Here is a 16,519-nt window from a genome sequence, read left to right as displayed (position 1 = left end):
TCCTGATAAAACAGAGGGTAAGAAACACAGACAGGGAGACAACAATGAGTGTTCTGCCCTCAGTATGAGAACAACATGACAACCATGCTTCTACATATTATGTGGTTTAGTTTCCCCCTGTGACCTTCACACATTATTCAGTGAAGTCCCAAAGTAATTAAACAATTAAGACCACATGGTTAAATGCTCCTGTATTATTCTATGGATTACTACTATGGTCTGTAAACTTGGATATTATTTATCTGTTATGACGTATATCACATCCTGGACATTAGTTTGTCAGTGGTTAACCCATAAAGACCCAGCACTACTTTTATGTCAGTTCTCAAATGAAATGTTCTATATATCTAACCTTTCTTAAGTGATTTATCACCATTTATTTATAATAATATCCTGTGTATTTTGTATTTTATCACTATAATTTCGGTATTGTCCTGTATTTTAATCACTGATCATGTAGATGTTCATAAAAGCTCAGATTAGAGTTGAGGGCTATTATATCAGAAACAGGGAAAACTGCAGAAAAAGTGACTTTTTCAGCAAAATATATCATAAACTGAACATAAATCAAGTGTCTCTATCCATTGTCATTGATCCAACTCCATGGGTTTTACTGGTGAATCAATGTTGTAGAAGATGATCGTGTTTCCATGGTAACAACGGAGCCTCTGAACATCCAAATGGGTCATATCTGATGACCATGAAAAGATGACAAACTGCGTTTTACACCAATTATTTACATGTATTGATGAGATTAATGGATCAACAGGGATTAAACAGTTTAGATCAGTAGATGGTTTTGGTTAGAGGTGGATGTTTGGGTCTTTATGGGTTAATGAAAATGGACTTGGGATAATTTTGTGAATAAGAGATCGATGGAGCCCCTCTTGTTCTCATCTAGAGATGATGTCTGAGAGGTTCATTCTGATCATGTACAAGCACATTCTCTTTCTGGACCGTTTTGAGAAGCTCAAAAGCCCAACCCTCTAGGCATGGTAAATTTCAGCCCAGAAACCTCTGTAGTGATTCCAGCAGTGCTGATAATGGCAATTGAAGGAAAAAATTCAGAACTAAAGACTCTAAAAATACCAAACTATCAACATTTTTAATCCAGTTTAGCACCACAGCACTTACTATATTTGTGCTGATCAGTTTATACCTAAGTATTTTCCTCATGAATATGGAGAATGTAACTAGTAAATAGTGATCGAGGAGACATTTTTTTTTCACCAAAAGAAGTATGGTCACATTGTCACTGAGTAATTCACTTGAAATCACTGGATTGTTGCCTGTCTAACACTGAAAACAGCATATTTATTACAGAGACATTATAAGGTTTACATGAGGCTCAAGTAGGCAACTGCTAAGTTTATCACATCACCATAATTTAAACACAGATGAAATATGAACCAGACTCATCAGGCTTTTGACATTTTCATTAGTATTTCTCTTTGGTTTTTGAATGTTTTATTTATGTTGAGGAACTGACCAGATTTAGTTTAGTTTTTTGTATTTTTAATTTTTCAGGTATAGTAAAGACAGCCTTGAGTTACTTCCAAAAAATCTCTGAGTGATATCGAGTTGATATTGTAATTTCCTGACACTTGACTCCCTTATTTCACAAAAAAAAACTGCTTGCTCTTCTTTTTTGAAGACATGGGTCAGAAGCAGAGAAGAATGAGAGAAAAAACAGAAAGACAAAACTATAAACAAGAGGCAGTGGGCCATAGAGGAGGAGGAGGAGGAGGAGGATTACCACCTGAGAAGGGATTTAACATTATTCTGGATCCAGGAGAAGGTACAGAATATTTACATGGAGCTATGTCCGTCCAAAACTTCCTTTTAGCTAGTTTTTATTGGATTGAATTCTTCGGAGTTTATTTGGATCTGCTGAGATTTGCATCCCTATGTGTAACATGTATGAAGGTAAAACCATATTTTCCCCTGGTTTATTACCCTCCATGTTTTTCATCTTTTCCTCCAGACCCCCCTGTCCCAGTGGGACTGTTGGGTAGTGTTACAGGGAAGCGAGGTCCAGGGAGGCAGAGCTCTATGGCCTTTTTACAGAATCGTCTCCTCGACCTCCAGGATGGATCTGAATCCACTGAAGCCAGCAGAGGACTGGTTAAGGGGGTCCTACCGCTGGAGCTCAGAGGTAACAGGGGGTTTAACCACCAGGATATGCATGACACTCAAAGCCAAAATCCTGGTCCTTATTCGAAGTGGGTTTTGATGTTTCATGTGACGTTTTAGTTCTTTATGTATCTTATTTTGTTTTTTTTCTGTTGTGTGACCAAGTATCTGAGTTTAACCCTATAACAACAAACGTATCATATTTGATACATGAGTTTTGAAGCCCTCTACGTGACCTTTGTGATATTTTTTTTCTTGAAAAACCTGATGTATACAATTAGATACATGCAATACGTGGATAATCCACCGGGGGGAGGAATTCATTCACCAGTGACACTACAAGACTGTCATTAATGAGGAAAGAGACAGAACTTTGCCAGTTTTGAAAAGGAATTACCAATTTGTTAGACATGTTTGTGTTATATTTTGTTTTTGTTTGTTCAAAAATAATAATATTTGAGCATTTAGACCCGATGTATCAAATACGATGCAAAATTGAAAATCATACATGGAAATTAATATTTGAAAATAAAAATGTTTGGTTGTTCAGAAGGACCAATAAAGGCTCCAGTTTCAAAGAACTGGAATTTTCTGTCAATAATTTAATGGTTCAGGCTTTATAGAGTTAACATAACTTTAAGTATATCGCAGATCCTTAATAGTCTTAATATTTATTTTTCTAATTCACCAAACCATTTTGAAGAAAATACCATTATTGATAATAATAATGTTTAGGAAATCTTTAACGTAAATTTTTCTCATTTGTGTTCATGAACAAAGCCTCCATACTCTTCACCAAACAAATGACACAGAGACCAAACTGTTCAACTGAATAATAGACCGAGTTAGTTTGAGTGGCAAAGGCAAGAAATATCTAAAATCAATCAGAAAAATAAACCATTATTTTCACATTTTTTCACAGTGGTTATGTCTGAGGTGTCAAACTCGTTTAAGTTCAGGGGCAACTTTTTCGTGCAAAAAAAGTGGTTTGAAATCTCTAAAAATGTTAACTAGCCATTTTTTTAGTCATTAATCAATACAGGGGTTGTGAAATGGAAACTTTCAGTCTGGTGTTTGTGTTGCTATGTTTTGAAGATTGCATTACAACATCCTTTCCTTTGCAATATTTGAGTTTCATGTCAGAGGAAAATGGTGTTTGTATAAATATGGTCCAGTCCAGGGGTGTCAAACTCAGATCCTCGAGGGCCGGTATCCTGCATGTTTTAGATGTTTCCCTCTTCCATCACACCTGGAAGCCATTACATCGTTATCAGGCTTCTGCAGAGCATGATGATGAGCTGATCATTAATTGAACCAGGTGTGGAAGGAAGAGGGAAATATCTAAAACATGCAGGATACCGGCCCTCGAGGACCGGAGTTTGACACCTGTGGTCTAGTCCATCAGTTCAGCCTGCTTTATTTTTTCTATAGCACATTCAGCTAAGTCATCATCTTGGATCCTGAAAGTATTTACTGTCTATTTATGTAGATTTGCAGAATGGGAAACCTGTTGGCAGTCTTATAATGGGTCCTGATGGGGAAATCATTCAACTGTCACTGTATGACAACATTCAGGATCAGCCTCAAGGTGACGGTGACACGCAGGAGCAAGGTACACTCAGAGAACCTCATAAATGAAATAAATATATCATGTTTATCTATTCGAAAGTATGAATAGTTAAAGGTAGGATAAGAGATCCTGGAAAAACAGTTTGAGCGAGCTGCATTTTGAAAATACACAATTCAAAAACCCAAACCCCTTTCTTCAGACTTAAGACTTATGAAGCCACGCCTCCAGACTACCGAAACGTGCAATGCTTGTTCCAAAGCAGTGAGCAGCATCAATTACCCCCCGTCCGCGAAACCATGCGTACCTCATTAGATGTTGCACTTTTCACTTGTTATTTTGATACATGTTCTAAGTAATCTCGGCTTAGTAAAAACAGCTGATTGTAGTAAGACTGATGTCAGGCTAGTAGTCCACTACAGTTTGCTTTGAACATTTTAATCTGTGCATTTCACCATTATGTTTGTCCTCAATTCCTACCTAGCTGGCTAAGTCTACATTGATTTATGTTAGTGCCAAAAAAGCTTGCCGGCAGACTTTCCATCCTAATATAGCTAATATAGCTGAGCTCTGGCTCTGGCTTCATTTCCTGTACAAGTGCTTCAAGCCTCTAAAAATATGCCATTCGTGCACAAAGAGGGGTACACACAGAGGGGGGAGGGACTAATGGCAGTTGAGTTTGATAGACATATCACTGTTCAATCATTTCGGTGGGTCAGTTGAAATGATTGGATGGTGTTTTTTCAGTCCTGTCCATTCCACAGGGGACTAAAATTTCTTATTTTTGTGTTAGAACATTTAATTAATTGGTTGCAATCAAGGTGTTAAGAAGATTTTAAGCAATATAGTAAAAAATACTCCAGGAAAACATCTCCTACCCTACCTTTAACATCCTACAAAGGCCTTTAGTTAAGATCAGTAACTCTGTTTCTTGTAGCTCTGCAGGTTTTATCACCAGAGGGAGAGAAGTTACCATGGGTTATTCTGCTGCAGCCTGAACGTACACAAACAGGTCTGCACAAAAACACACAAAATGGGTCTGAATATCACTCCCTGTTGACAAAAAAACACAGTTGTGATTTGACGTGGCGTTAACACTTGAGGCAAAACTGTAGCTGACCTGCTCCTAGATGAAAAAGAAACATCTGTGGTTGATGTGCATGTTTTCAGACCATCATACATAAAAATATCTTACTGATAATTATTCACCTGAAGTTTGCTCCGGCTCTGTTAATTCTTTATTGTTATCATTCTCTGTTTCTTTCTGTGCATAGAAGTAGAGGGAGAACAAAACTCAGATCTGCCTGTGGGTGTTCCTCCCACATCATCAGTTCATAGAAAAGGTGAGTTGTTGTGTTTGTTTTTTTTTGTGGCTGAAAGCACCTTTTTAAAAATATATATTTGACATATCTGCTGAAGGAAACAAAGGAAATACAAAAAAAGGACATTGGTTCTGCTACTGATAGTTATTTGAGCGTCACTCACTGTATAAATGTGCATCTTCTCTATCAGTGTTTCACTTTTTGTAAGATTATACCCTGTAAGATCCTGTAAAATGTAACAGAAAGTCTCCACTCCTGTTTAGGATTTTCTCTGTAAATCCATAAGGAGTACATCCATGTCCAATGTTTTACTAAATTTCATGAAACTCAGTGCTGTACTTTTTGTGTAATCCTTCTGAAAGACATTCAGCAAGACAGGATAAATATAACATCCTTGGTGGTGGTAAAACTATCCAGTGGTGTCAAATTTAAAAATAGATAAATACATAAATATATCAAAAATAAATGAATAAATTGGGATTTGTGGTTTAATGATATTGTGAAATTAGATGAAAAAAAAAATTGACTACTGCCTCATTGAAGTGTACTTTTATCTTTTTAGTGTGTGCACAACATGTAAAGGTTTGTTCAATCATTTCATTCTGTTCCCCCATGAGCTGTTAGATCTTCGCAGATCTGCAGAGACTGATCCAGGATCACCAAAGACTCACTCTGACCCAGGTAAATTCTGCTGCACGGTGACTAAAGTTTACAGGAAAACATGTGGCTGATGTTGATTTATTTATTATACACTATATAGGGATTCACAGGCCTGACTAAATTACCATCTGAATAATCTTCTTAGTTTCTTTTTGTATAATGTGTTCCCACATAGAAGGCCAGACAAGTTTATTTGTATAACACTATTCACACACAGGGTAACTCTAAGTGCTTTACAAAGACATAAAAAATTACAGAACAAAAAAAAAGACATTAAAATTACATTAAAATAAAAAAAGGGAAAAAAGACATTAAAATCATCAGAGATGAAATGTGATTTTAAAATGTATTCACAGAATAAAAGAAAGACATTAATTATATTAAAATCATACAATAAAATTAAATAGAACAAAACAAGACATTTAAATAAAAAAAGTGCATTTAAAAGACAAGATTACCCATAAGCATATGAAAAGAGGAAGGTTTTTAACCTGGATTTAAAAAAGACGTGTACTTTTGTGTAAACATTGGGTCTTTAATCTTAAGTCTTTGAGTGGAGAGTTCTACAATTTTAACTGACAATATAAATAAACCGTTATAAATCCAGTGTACATACCGTTATTTAAACATGTAATTAAATAGTGTTCATGACAGACAGTGACATGGAAATTATATTGCTGTACTTTGTTTCTTTCTGTCCTTGTTTCCTTTCTCTTCATTGTAAACTTTGGAATAAAATCCACAAAATGCCCCCAGAAATGTCAAAATGGTAAGAATGAATATAAAAAAATGTGCTTGTAGTTCAAGATGCTGAAGAACCAAACAGTATTCAAGCAGCAGCTATGAGAAAAAAATGGAAGAATCCAAAAATGGATGCTGAAAACAACATCAGTGTGTCTCCACGGAGGGATGAAGGGATAAGTGTGGAGCCAAGAAGAGGTGATTTGAAAGCAAAAGGGGAGGAAGAGGACCCTCCTACTAGTGGCCATTTGTCCGAATCACAAAAAGGGTTTGTGTATTTTACAGAAAGAAAATGACTTATTTTATGCATTATTGTTTGCATTGTACGTACACATTTCACTTATAGTGCAATTTTACTTCTTACGTAAAACTGCATGTAGTCTGTAAAGTGTTATTATTTTTTTTTTGTACACTATCTTCATGCTGCATGCACATTTTCACATTTTCTTTGATCTGCACTTTATCCTGTTAATTGTGGGATCAATAAAATTTCCTCTTATCCTTTAAACTGAAGTCCATTCTTTCTGCACAGAGACCAAGTAACACATGAAGGTGATGTGACGCTGAGGCAGCAGAGAATCAACTCAACTGAAGCAATAACTGAAGATACTGTGAACGAAAGAGAGAAGAATATGAAGAGGAGGGACACACAGGAAGCTGCTGCAATTAAAGAGTAAGACCCAACCCCAATTCACCTCTTACCCCCTTGGCCCTCCCCCTTACCCCTACCCCTTGGCCCTTGCACTTGGCACTAGCCCTTGAAATGGGGCTGCAAGGGGTAGGGGTTGAAATATTCCCCTATGAAATGGGACAACCCTTTAAGACCTGTTATGTCATCAGCAGTCATCGATGCTGCTATAAACAGATGCAACCATTTTGTTTGTGAAAGAATTCCACATGCCGTCAGCAGCTGTAACTCTCTGTTGCATGGGCTTTGGGCATCTTTTGCAGAAATGTGGCCTATAACACATTGAAATGGCATTAAATGGACGATCAAATAATTATTTATGAAGAAAATACGTACATTTGTGTGTTTTTTTCATGACACAGCAGGACTTTTGGGCTGTATTTACCTCCATTTTGCCGATGATTCAAACACAGTTATGGGAAATGTCTTATACCCCTCCGTTTGTAGTGCTCTGAAAAAAGCAAACCATTGAATCAGTGTAAAAAAAGTTCCTCAGCTGGTCACATCTAATAAAATTAAGTTGAATGAACTAAATGAAATTGAATTGAATAAAAATGTAATGAATTCAATTCAATTTTAGTTCATGTAACTTAATTTTATTAGATGTGACCAGTTGAGGAACTTTTTTACATTGACACAATGTTTTGCTTTTTTCAGTGTGTGGTCCCGAAAAATCTTTGTTTTAAGGGCAAACAGCCCTCCCCCTTGGCCCCTCCCCTCTGACTCATTGAGAATCGGGACACCCCTACCCCTTCACATGAACGCGCGAAATGGAGGGGTAAGGGTTAGGGGTGAGTTGGGATTAGGCTTAATGCTGCATTCCAGGCAACCCATAACTCGTGTTTTTCCAACCTTCTACCGGTGAAAATGCACTGGAATGGCAGGCAAACCTGTGACTTCCCACTAGATCGATGTACTCCCAGTTCCGAGCTCTGACATCACGAAGCAATGGCAGCCCCCATGGATGCGGGGTTTATGCAAATTGTTTATTAAAACAAGATATTGCTCTGATATTATTTATCTGCAAATGTTCTGCATAATCAGCAGCTACTCTAGCGTTCGCCGTTTTTCAGTCCCATGAGTGCAAGAATAAATTAATACCAAATACGTATCTGAATATACAAATAACACAACATAAAAGGTATAACAGCTTCTATTGCCTTATGCGCCGTTTTTCCTCCTCTGTTTCCCTCAAATAAGCAAAGAGCAAACACCTTTGGCGATAGAAATGATTGTGTCCACCATGCTGGTTTGTTTACATCTAGCTACCACAATTCCTTGCGCTCAGGCAGTTTGGTATGACTTGCCTGGAACATTACAAAGTTGTGAGTTGTGGTTTGAAGTTGTGACCTACGGGTTCAAAAACCATCCTGGAACGCAGCATAAATTACAGTTACAGCAGTGACCAACTCCTATGAAGTCAGTTTAATATTAGGTTTATGTATGAGTTTTGTTATTTTAATTTACTTACATGCTGTGTTCTGTTTGTTTAGGAAAAGGGGGATGAAAGGTGTGACTGTGAATTCAGCAGGAAAAAAGGCATGGAGGAAGAGGATGGAAGATGAACAGCAGACGCAGAAAATAGTGAATGATGCTCCACCAATCAGAAACCAGGAACAAGAACACAAGGAAAAAAAAGAAGCAACAGAGACTCAGGAGGCCTCAGCTCCTCCTCCCATGGTGAGAACTGACTGATTACAGTAAAATGATATGAAGAAGCTGGTGTTTTTGAAGACAGTATCCATCTGATGGGAGTTTTCGGTTATTAACATTTCCCGCTGTCATCATTGCCTTTCACATGAAAACCTTTAAGAGCAAAGATGGACGGACAGGAGACGTGAAGATGACTGAGAATGGAGACGAGGGAGGAGGAGGAGCAGAGCAGGAGAGGTCATCGGCTGGGAGGAGGAGGAGGAGGAGAAGCAGGAGGGGGAGGTTAAAACACAAAGAGTTAGTCTTTGGTAAAACTCTACACACACCCTGCAAACACATGACAAGTTTAAACTCATATCTGAAGATGTGCAGTAGTAAAGCGTATTGTTATTAATATGCAAGTTTGGAACGAAGACCCTCAGACAAGTTAAAACACGAGTAAATTATGCAAATAATATAATACACCTGTGTTTTAGATTTAATGCTATTATTTATTGTCATATATGCAAAGTACCCAACGTGCCTTAGTTTAGACATTAAAAACACAGTGGTAGTTGTCAAAACATCCCATCACTTCCCAAATGGAGGATTTTCTGATTAAGACATGTGGGATGTGTTGATATTAGTCCAGTTTTATATGAGTAGAGTGTAGAAAATGAATCTTACTGGTGCAGTTTCCAGCACAATCGCTGTTTTCAGTCTACTGAAGTGAAGACAAAGATCCTCCAGAGAAACGTTTACATTTCTGATCAGGAGACACACAACTACAGTTAAACATAATGACAGATTAATATTTGTGCATTTAAATGTAGTTAATGACCTGATTCTGCTCCTGGTTCAATGCTCTGATCCACAAAACAAATATCTAAATCTAAATGAACCAACGCATTAACTGTGCATTTTGTATTTTGTACCTAATTGGGTTTATACATTGCCAGTGACCTAGAATAGTTGTGGTAACATTTTGGGAAAAGTAGGTTGAAGTTAAAATTTTTTGAGAATTTTTTTAAACTTTTTTTTTCTCCCCTTTACTTATAATTGGCAAAACTTCCAATTTCTATAAAACCATAAATTTTGTCTCAATTTACTTCAAACTTGGAACATTAATAGAGGCAATAGATATGCTGACATCAGCACACGCATAGACATGATGACATCAGCTGGATCGATGCCAAAATAAGCTACAATATGTGCGAGGGGCGGGGCTGTTGTGCCTGTTACGCCCCGGCTAGGGGACCCTAGGACATAACACGAATAGAACGGACGCCTTTCCTCACTCCCAAGCCACAGACAGAAACCCTGGACGCGGGATGTGCATGTTTAACAAAAAGTGATTTATTTACAAAGTGCAAAATACAGATACTGAAAACTGAAGGAAACAGCAGCTGGAACTTCAGGGTGGGCTCTGGCCAAAATAACAAACAAAACTGTCTAAAATAAAAAACGAAGCTCACTTGCAAAGGAAAGAAACTAAGAGACAAGATCTAACCTCCCTTACCAAAAACAGGAGAAAACGAGACAAAAGAAAAAGGCAGCCCACCCCTACGGCTGATACCACAAACAAAGACAGAATGACGGTGGGGTTGGGAGTGGAGGAACGGCGACCCTGGTCCCACCCAGCTCCGTGCTCTTTATTGGTCCGCCTCCGGCTGGTTGGTCCAATCATGGTACGGGATCTGGCGCCACACCTGAAACATATTAGCCACTCACACACAGAAAAATAGACACACCCACAGAGTGGCACACAGACCCACGTATGGGTTGTAACAGTGCCTGGCACTACTAGTATTTTACTGAATAATGTCCCAATGACAGTGATTTGGGGATTTATAGATATTACAATGCAAAGTAATCCACAATTCATCCACTCATTTATCTCTCAGGAAACCCTGAGGATTTCATTGAGAAAGAAGAGGTGGGAATCAACCAGCAAACACAACAGTTTCATCCAAACAGAACCTCCAGCCCGTCTGCAAAACAAAAACACAGCAAAAACACAGATGTGAATTCAACACAGGATGACAGGGAGAATTTTTCAGTCAGTGCCGCCGCCTCAAACGCTGACAAACACAGCAGATCCATGAGTTTGCTCAGATCTGCTGCTTCCCGCCTCCTCCAGAGCAGCTCCCAGAGGTCAGTCGGTTCTTCCTGTGAAGGCCTCCTGCCGTCCAGCTCCGTGGGGCCTTCGCTGTCTCGCAGTCGCCTGTCGTCATGTTCAGCCGTTATGATAACAGAGGAAAAACTCATGTTGAACCCACTGAAGCCAGAGGTAGGTAGAAAGCACACACTGCCTAAAAGAAATGGAACAAATGTGGAAAAAAAATACTTTTTTCTTGAATATAAGCCTTAATTTATAGTTGCACATGTTTTTCATCAAAAAAGAAATTTTTATAACAGTTGGATGCTTCGATGAAACTGGGTTTATTTCGGTATCTGGCACTTTGCCAGCTTTTTTGGACCCAATAATAAAAGAGAAATTTAGACACATTTCCCCCCAGGATGTACCTAATGATGACCAAAGATAAATGCAAAAAATATACACTCTTGCTCTGAGCTATCCCAAAATTAATGAATTTTTAATAAAATATGGGGTCCAAAAATGGACCAAAATTGGGACATGAAAAGCTACATAAGTGTCAGTGCATTTGATCTGGAAAACATGGCTTGGAATGTTCTTATAAACCACTATAAATAAAGACACTGTGTTGTAAGCAATATCTGTCATCCTATTTCATATAAAGCCCCATTCATCAGTCGATGGTATCAAATTCTCTTTATTTGTACCTATTTGTATTAGAATAGAAAAACACAATGTCAACATACACCTCTGAATGTGTTATGAATAAAGGAAAAATAATGGTAAAAAATATAAGAATTTAATTTGATTAATCCATGTAGCGTAACTTCAGTTTAGCACTACATGTGTGTTTTAATAACTCATAACCAAAAACATAGATTTAAAAGGTTAAACCAGAAGAAACAAACAAGAATACAGACTGGACTGATGTCATAATATTTCATTTTCTATTTTTGACTTCATACTCTGTAGTTAAATCAGTGCTCCAACTTTTAGAGTCTGTTTTACAAAACTGTCTCTCCAAGCCCATACGGAATGAGGAAGAGGAGGCAGCAGTTCTGCAAACAGAGAGACGGAGGCAGGAAGTGGAGAGGAGGAGAAAGGAGGTGGAGGAGGAGAGGAGGCAGCAGGAGAAGGAGCAGATGGAAGAGAAGATGAAGAACGAGCTGGAGGAGGAGAGGAGGAGGAGAGCAGAGGAGCAGAGGTCCTGCTCTTATAATTGTCTTATTAAACATCATAATACTGTCGTTGTAAACGTGAACCATAGTAATTATATCAAGATTAACATATAAACACACCATTTTTATTCATATTTACTCACATGTGTTTTGTTTTTATCCCACTGGGGTGTAATGTGAACAAGATAACACAGAATATACTGATCAGTGTCTGTTGTCTGTTCATCCTGCTATTTGTCATCATTTTGTTATGGGAGGCAGAACTACAAAAACAGACATTTTATACATGCAGGATACACAATTTTAATACGCATAAACAGAATTAATTCACTCATTTATTTATCCTTCAAAGGAAAACTGTGAGAACACGAGAGAACACAAAAATATATATATACTGACCCCAAATACATGACATGAGATGAACCCAACCCCACAACCAACACATTACAATCTTTTTAACAAGTTATTTGATTCTGTTGTTGCATTAGGAATGAAACTCCTGAATTACTTTTGGAACTTCTTAATTCCTTTGCTGTCAATGGTAAACATCACATCACAAATACCAGTTTTGCAGGTTCAGTGGGATATGACATCCTCTAATGGCTCTAGTTTCAATGTTCTTGGATTATTCAAAGCCGCGTCCTCTGTCCCTTGTCCCTCAAATACCTACATGAATGAGCAAAGGAATGAGACAGAGTTTAGGGATAAAATTCCAACATAAACGCCACTTGAAAGTGGAGATTAAATGTGCTTTTAGACTTTCATTCTATTAAAACTTGACATTTTTATCAAAGAAAAACAAATCCCTTTAAGTCTTGGATTTTATATGTATTTATGTTTTCATCGGCGTTTGTTTGTCTGTTAGCAAGATAACTCAAAAGTTATGGAAGGATTTTGTTGAAATTTTCAGGAAATATTGATACTGGCACAAGGAACAAATGATTAAATTTTGTTTGAACATTAACTGAACAAGATTAATAGAAAGAAAACTACCTACAATATTATCATTATGCTTGTAACTGTAAGTCTATTGTAGTATCTTGGCTCCTTTATTATTTTATTTATTATTATTATTTTTTTTTTTTTTTATGACTTTATTGTATATTATACAGATGGTGAAGCCAACTGATGCAAATAAGTGATTCCAGAGAAGAATATACACAAATAACATAGATTTGATTTGTTATAGTTATACCAATATTATCTCCAGTGGGATCAATATTTTCTCTTAAAGAACATTAAAATGTATTTATTTATTTATTTCCCCCCCCACCTTCAGACTGAAGAAGCAGGCGGAGGACGAGGAGAGGAAGAGGCGTGAGGAAGACGAGCAGAGACAGGAGAGACGACAGCAGGAGAAACAGGAGCGGGAGAGGAGGAGGCAGGAGGAGAGGAGGAGGCAAATGGAGCTGTTCCAGAGGAGGAGAGAGGAGGAGGAGCAGAAGAGGAGAGGTCAGTATGAAGAGGAGCATCAGCAGCAGGTCGAGGGATTGGAAGGAGCAGATGAACAAAATACTCAGATCACTCAGTTTTTCACAGTTCCAGCGTCATGTGTCAGTATATTTTTGGGAGAAAAAAGTTAAATATGAGCACGTCATCGCATGTTATAAAATTCCCACATTTGGGTTTTTGGTCAGAAGTTTCACAGTTGAACTAACATTAAAGTTAATGGAAGAAGTGAAGGGACACCACACTGCTTTAAACATAGCACTGTCTGAAAGAGCACACATCTGCTCTAGTTTTTAACATGTACATTTTGGGTCGAATTATAATTCATGGAAGTTATAAGGGTTTAAATGAATATTTTTGCTAAACCCATAAAGACCCAGTGTGACTTTTGTTTCAGTTCCCCAATGCATTTTTCTCTCTATTTAACCTTTCCTAAGTGATTTATCACCATTTATTCTAATATTATCCTCTGTACTTTGTGAATTTTCAGCGAAAATCAAGTATTTTCTTATATGTAGTTTACTGATCATGTGGATGTTCATAAAAGCTCAGATTAAAGTTGAGGGTTATTATATCTGAAACTGAGAAAACTGAAGAAAAACAGAATTTTTCAGCAAAGATATCAATAACAACATTAAACGAATGTGTCCATCCACTGTCATTGATCCAACTCCATGGGTTTTACTGGTGAATCAGTGTTGTAAAAGATGATGGTGTTTCCACACAGATATTTTACGTCATCTCACAGTCATGTTAATAAAAATATTAGACAATATACAGGGAATTAGATGAGAGTCCTGAAGGCAAAGATAACACTGAGGTAAAATAGGATGAATTTCAAGACAATTCTTTGGATTACGTAAGTGCATTGACTAAATTTGTCTAAACTATGTCACGTATTAATTGCGAATCATCAGTTTTGCCATGTTTTGTCCACAGCTGAACAGGAGCGCCTGCGACTGGAGGAGGAGAGGAGGCAGGAAGAGGAGAACCAGAAACTCCAGGGGATGGAGGAGAGTGAGAGGATAGAATATCTCCGTCAAAAGGAGCAAGAGGAGGAAGACAGGAGGAGGAAGGAGGAGGAACGACAACGGAGAGTGGAGGAGGAGGTTTTACTGGCAGCAGAAAAGGCCAGGGTGGAAGATGAGCTGCTCGCCAGGTGAGTAGAACATCTGGATATGCACTGTAAAATCACCAGTGTTTATGTAACACTTAAAGAGTTAAATTTAACACTACCTTGGTGAACATATGGTCCCTATATACAAAGTGTAAAATTTACACTGAACATAGAGTTACATTTCTAGAGTCAACTTTACTCTAGTAAGAGTTAATATTTTACACTACACTAATTAGTGTCAATCAAGTTTTACACTGTGTGAGAAGTAACACCCATAGTGTTATTCACATTCAACACTGAAGAGTTAAGTGTTAAGAAATAACTTTTCCAGTGTTACTTAACACTACATGTTGATAAATAAATTACTCCAAAGAGTGTTGATTTTTAACTGCCTCCTACCAGTGTTACATATGACGTACTATAGTCCCAGTGTCTGCGGGGGCGAAAAAAAAGATACAATTATTTCTGTTCCCAATTTATTCCAAGTAAAAATGAAATATTGCAATTAAAAGTAAACGTAAAATGACATGTAAAATGAAAGCCGCCGACCTGATATCACATTATCCATTTGAAATTCAATATTTGAAAACACGTACCCAACATTGACAACGACATCGTAACTTTATTCTTGCACACATATTCTGCTTGGATGGAAAAACAACAGCAATAGTTTATTTACACAAACTTACAAATGCAGTTTTTTGATGCGAGGAAGATGGTGATGCCAGAGTCCAACTTCTCTCTCAGTTTGAGCATGGAGATTTGTGGGTGGGGCTTTTCAGAGTCATTATTTTTGAACACTGAAAGGTTTCTTGCTCTTATCTGTGTTGAATTAACTTTGAGAGAGTCAATTTACTTTAACACTGAATATATGACACTGACAGTGTAAAACCTCTGTTAACTCCAATTATTTTCACCAACACTGGAAGTTATCTTGTTAAATTTTACTCTGTCCATTGTTGGAATAACTCCAAAAGAATTAAAATACTTTGACACTGCGTTTTGTACACTGGCAAATTTACTGTGTGTGTAGATAGAAAGAATGGAATCACATTTGTGTCAGTATATATATTTTCCTCCTTTTAGTCACTTTTTGTCAAAGTATCTCAGTGCTTTGAACAAACTTCTATTATAGTTTCATGACAATCAGACGACCTCGTGATGATCTTTAAACTCTTATCTTAACCCTTTGTAGGGCATTCACTGAAATACTCTGAAATTCAGAATTTCAACCATAGTCTGTTATTGGACATCGTCATCTACCTCCTCTTGCCCCAAAACATCAGAGCAGCACTTGCTTAAAAAGTAAACACATGCAACAAAATAACTGTTGTAAGGTCATCAACTGACAAAAATAACTGATATTCACTATTTACAGCTTCAAAATTTCTATAAAATCTCTCTGAATCTTTGTATAGTTTTTGATCTCACTGAGGCATGGGATTGACTCCATATTTAATGTTAGCAGAAATTACCAAATATAGTCACTTGCGCAATAAAGGGTTAATATCCATCAGGGCAGGGGTATAAATAATAACATAATAACCTATGAGTAATGCCAATTCTAAACTTTCTTCTATGTTTTAGTGTGAAAAAAGTAAAAGTAGATCATGAAAATGTTTACATCTACAAACAATCCTTTTAAAAAGTGAATAACATGAACAACATGAAATTTCTAAAAAAAAAAAAAAAATTCTGTTCAATTTTAACAACATTATGTCTCAGCTCCTCCTTTACACCTATAGGTTCTTCATTCAGGTTCTCCTCATTTGCCAAAACATTAATCAGTATAACTCCACCTGTTTGGCTTAAAATCATTTCTTTTACTTTTATCCTCCTCTATAGACAGATGGCGCTGTTGCATCAGAAGTTGTCCTTCAAAAGGGGTCTGCTATTGGAAGCTGCAGGTCTGGAGACGACCCAGGGTGTCTCCA

The sequence above is a fragment of the Sphaeramia orbicularis genome, chromosome 21 (genome assembly GCF_902148855.1).
Source record: "Sphaeramia orbicularis chromosome 21, fSphaOr1.1, whole genome shotgun sequence".
NCBI lineage: Eukaryota > Metazoa > Chordata > Actinopteri > Kurtiformes > Apogonidae > Sphaeramia > Sphaeramia orbicularis.
This window is presented reverse-complemented; position numbering follows the sequence as displayed.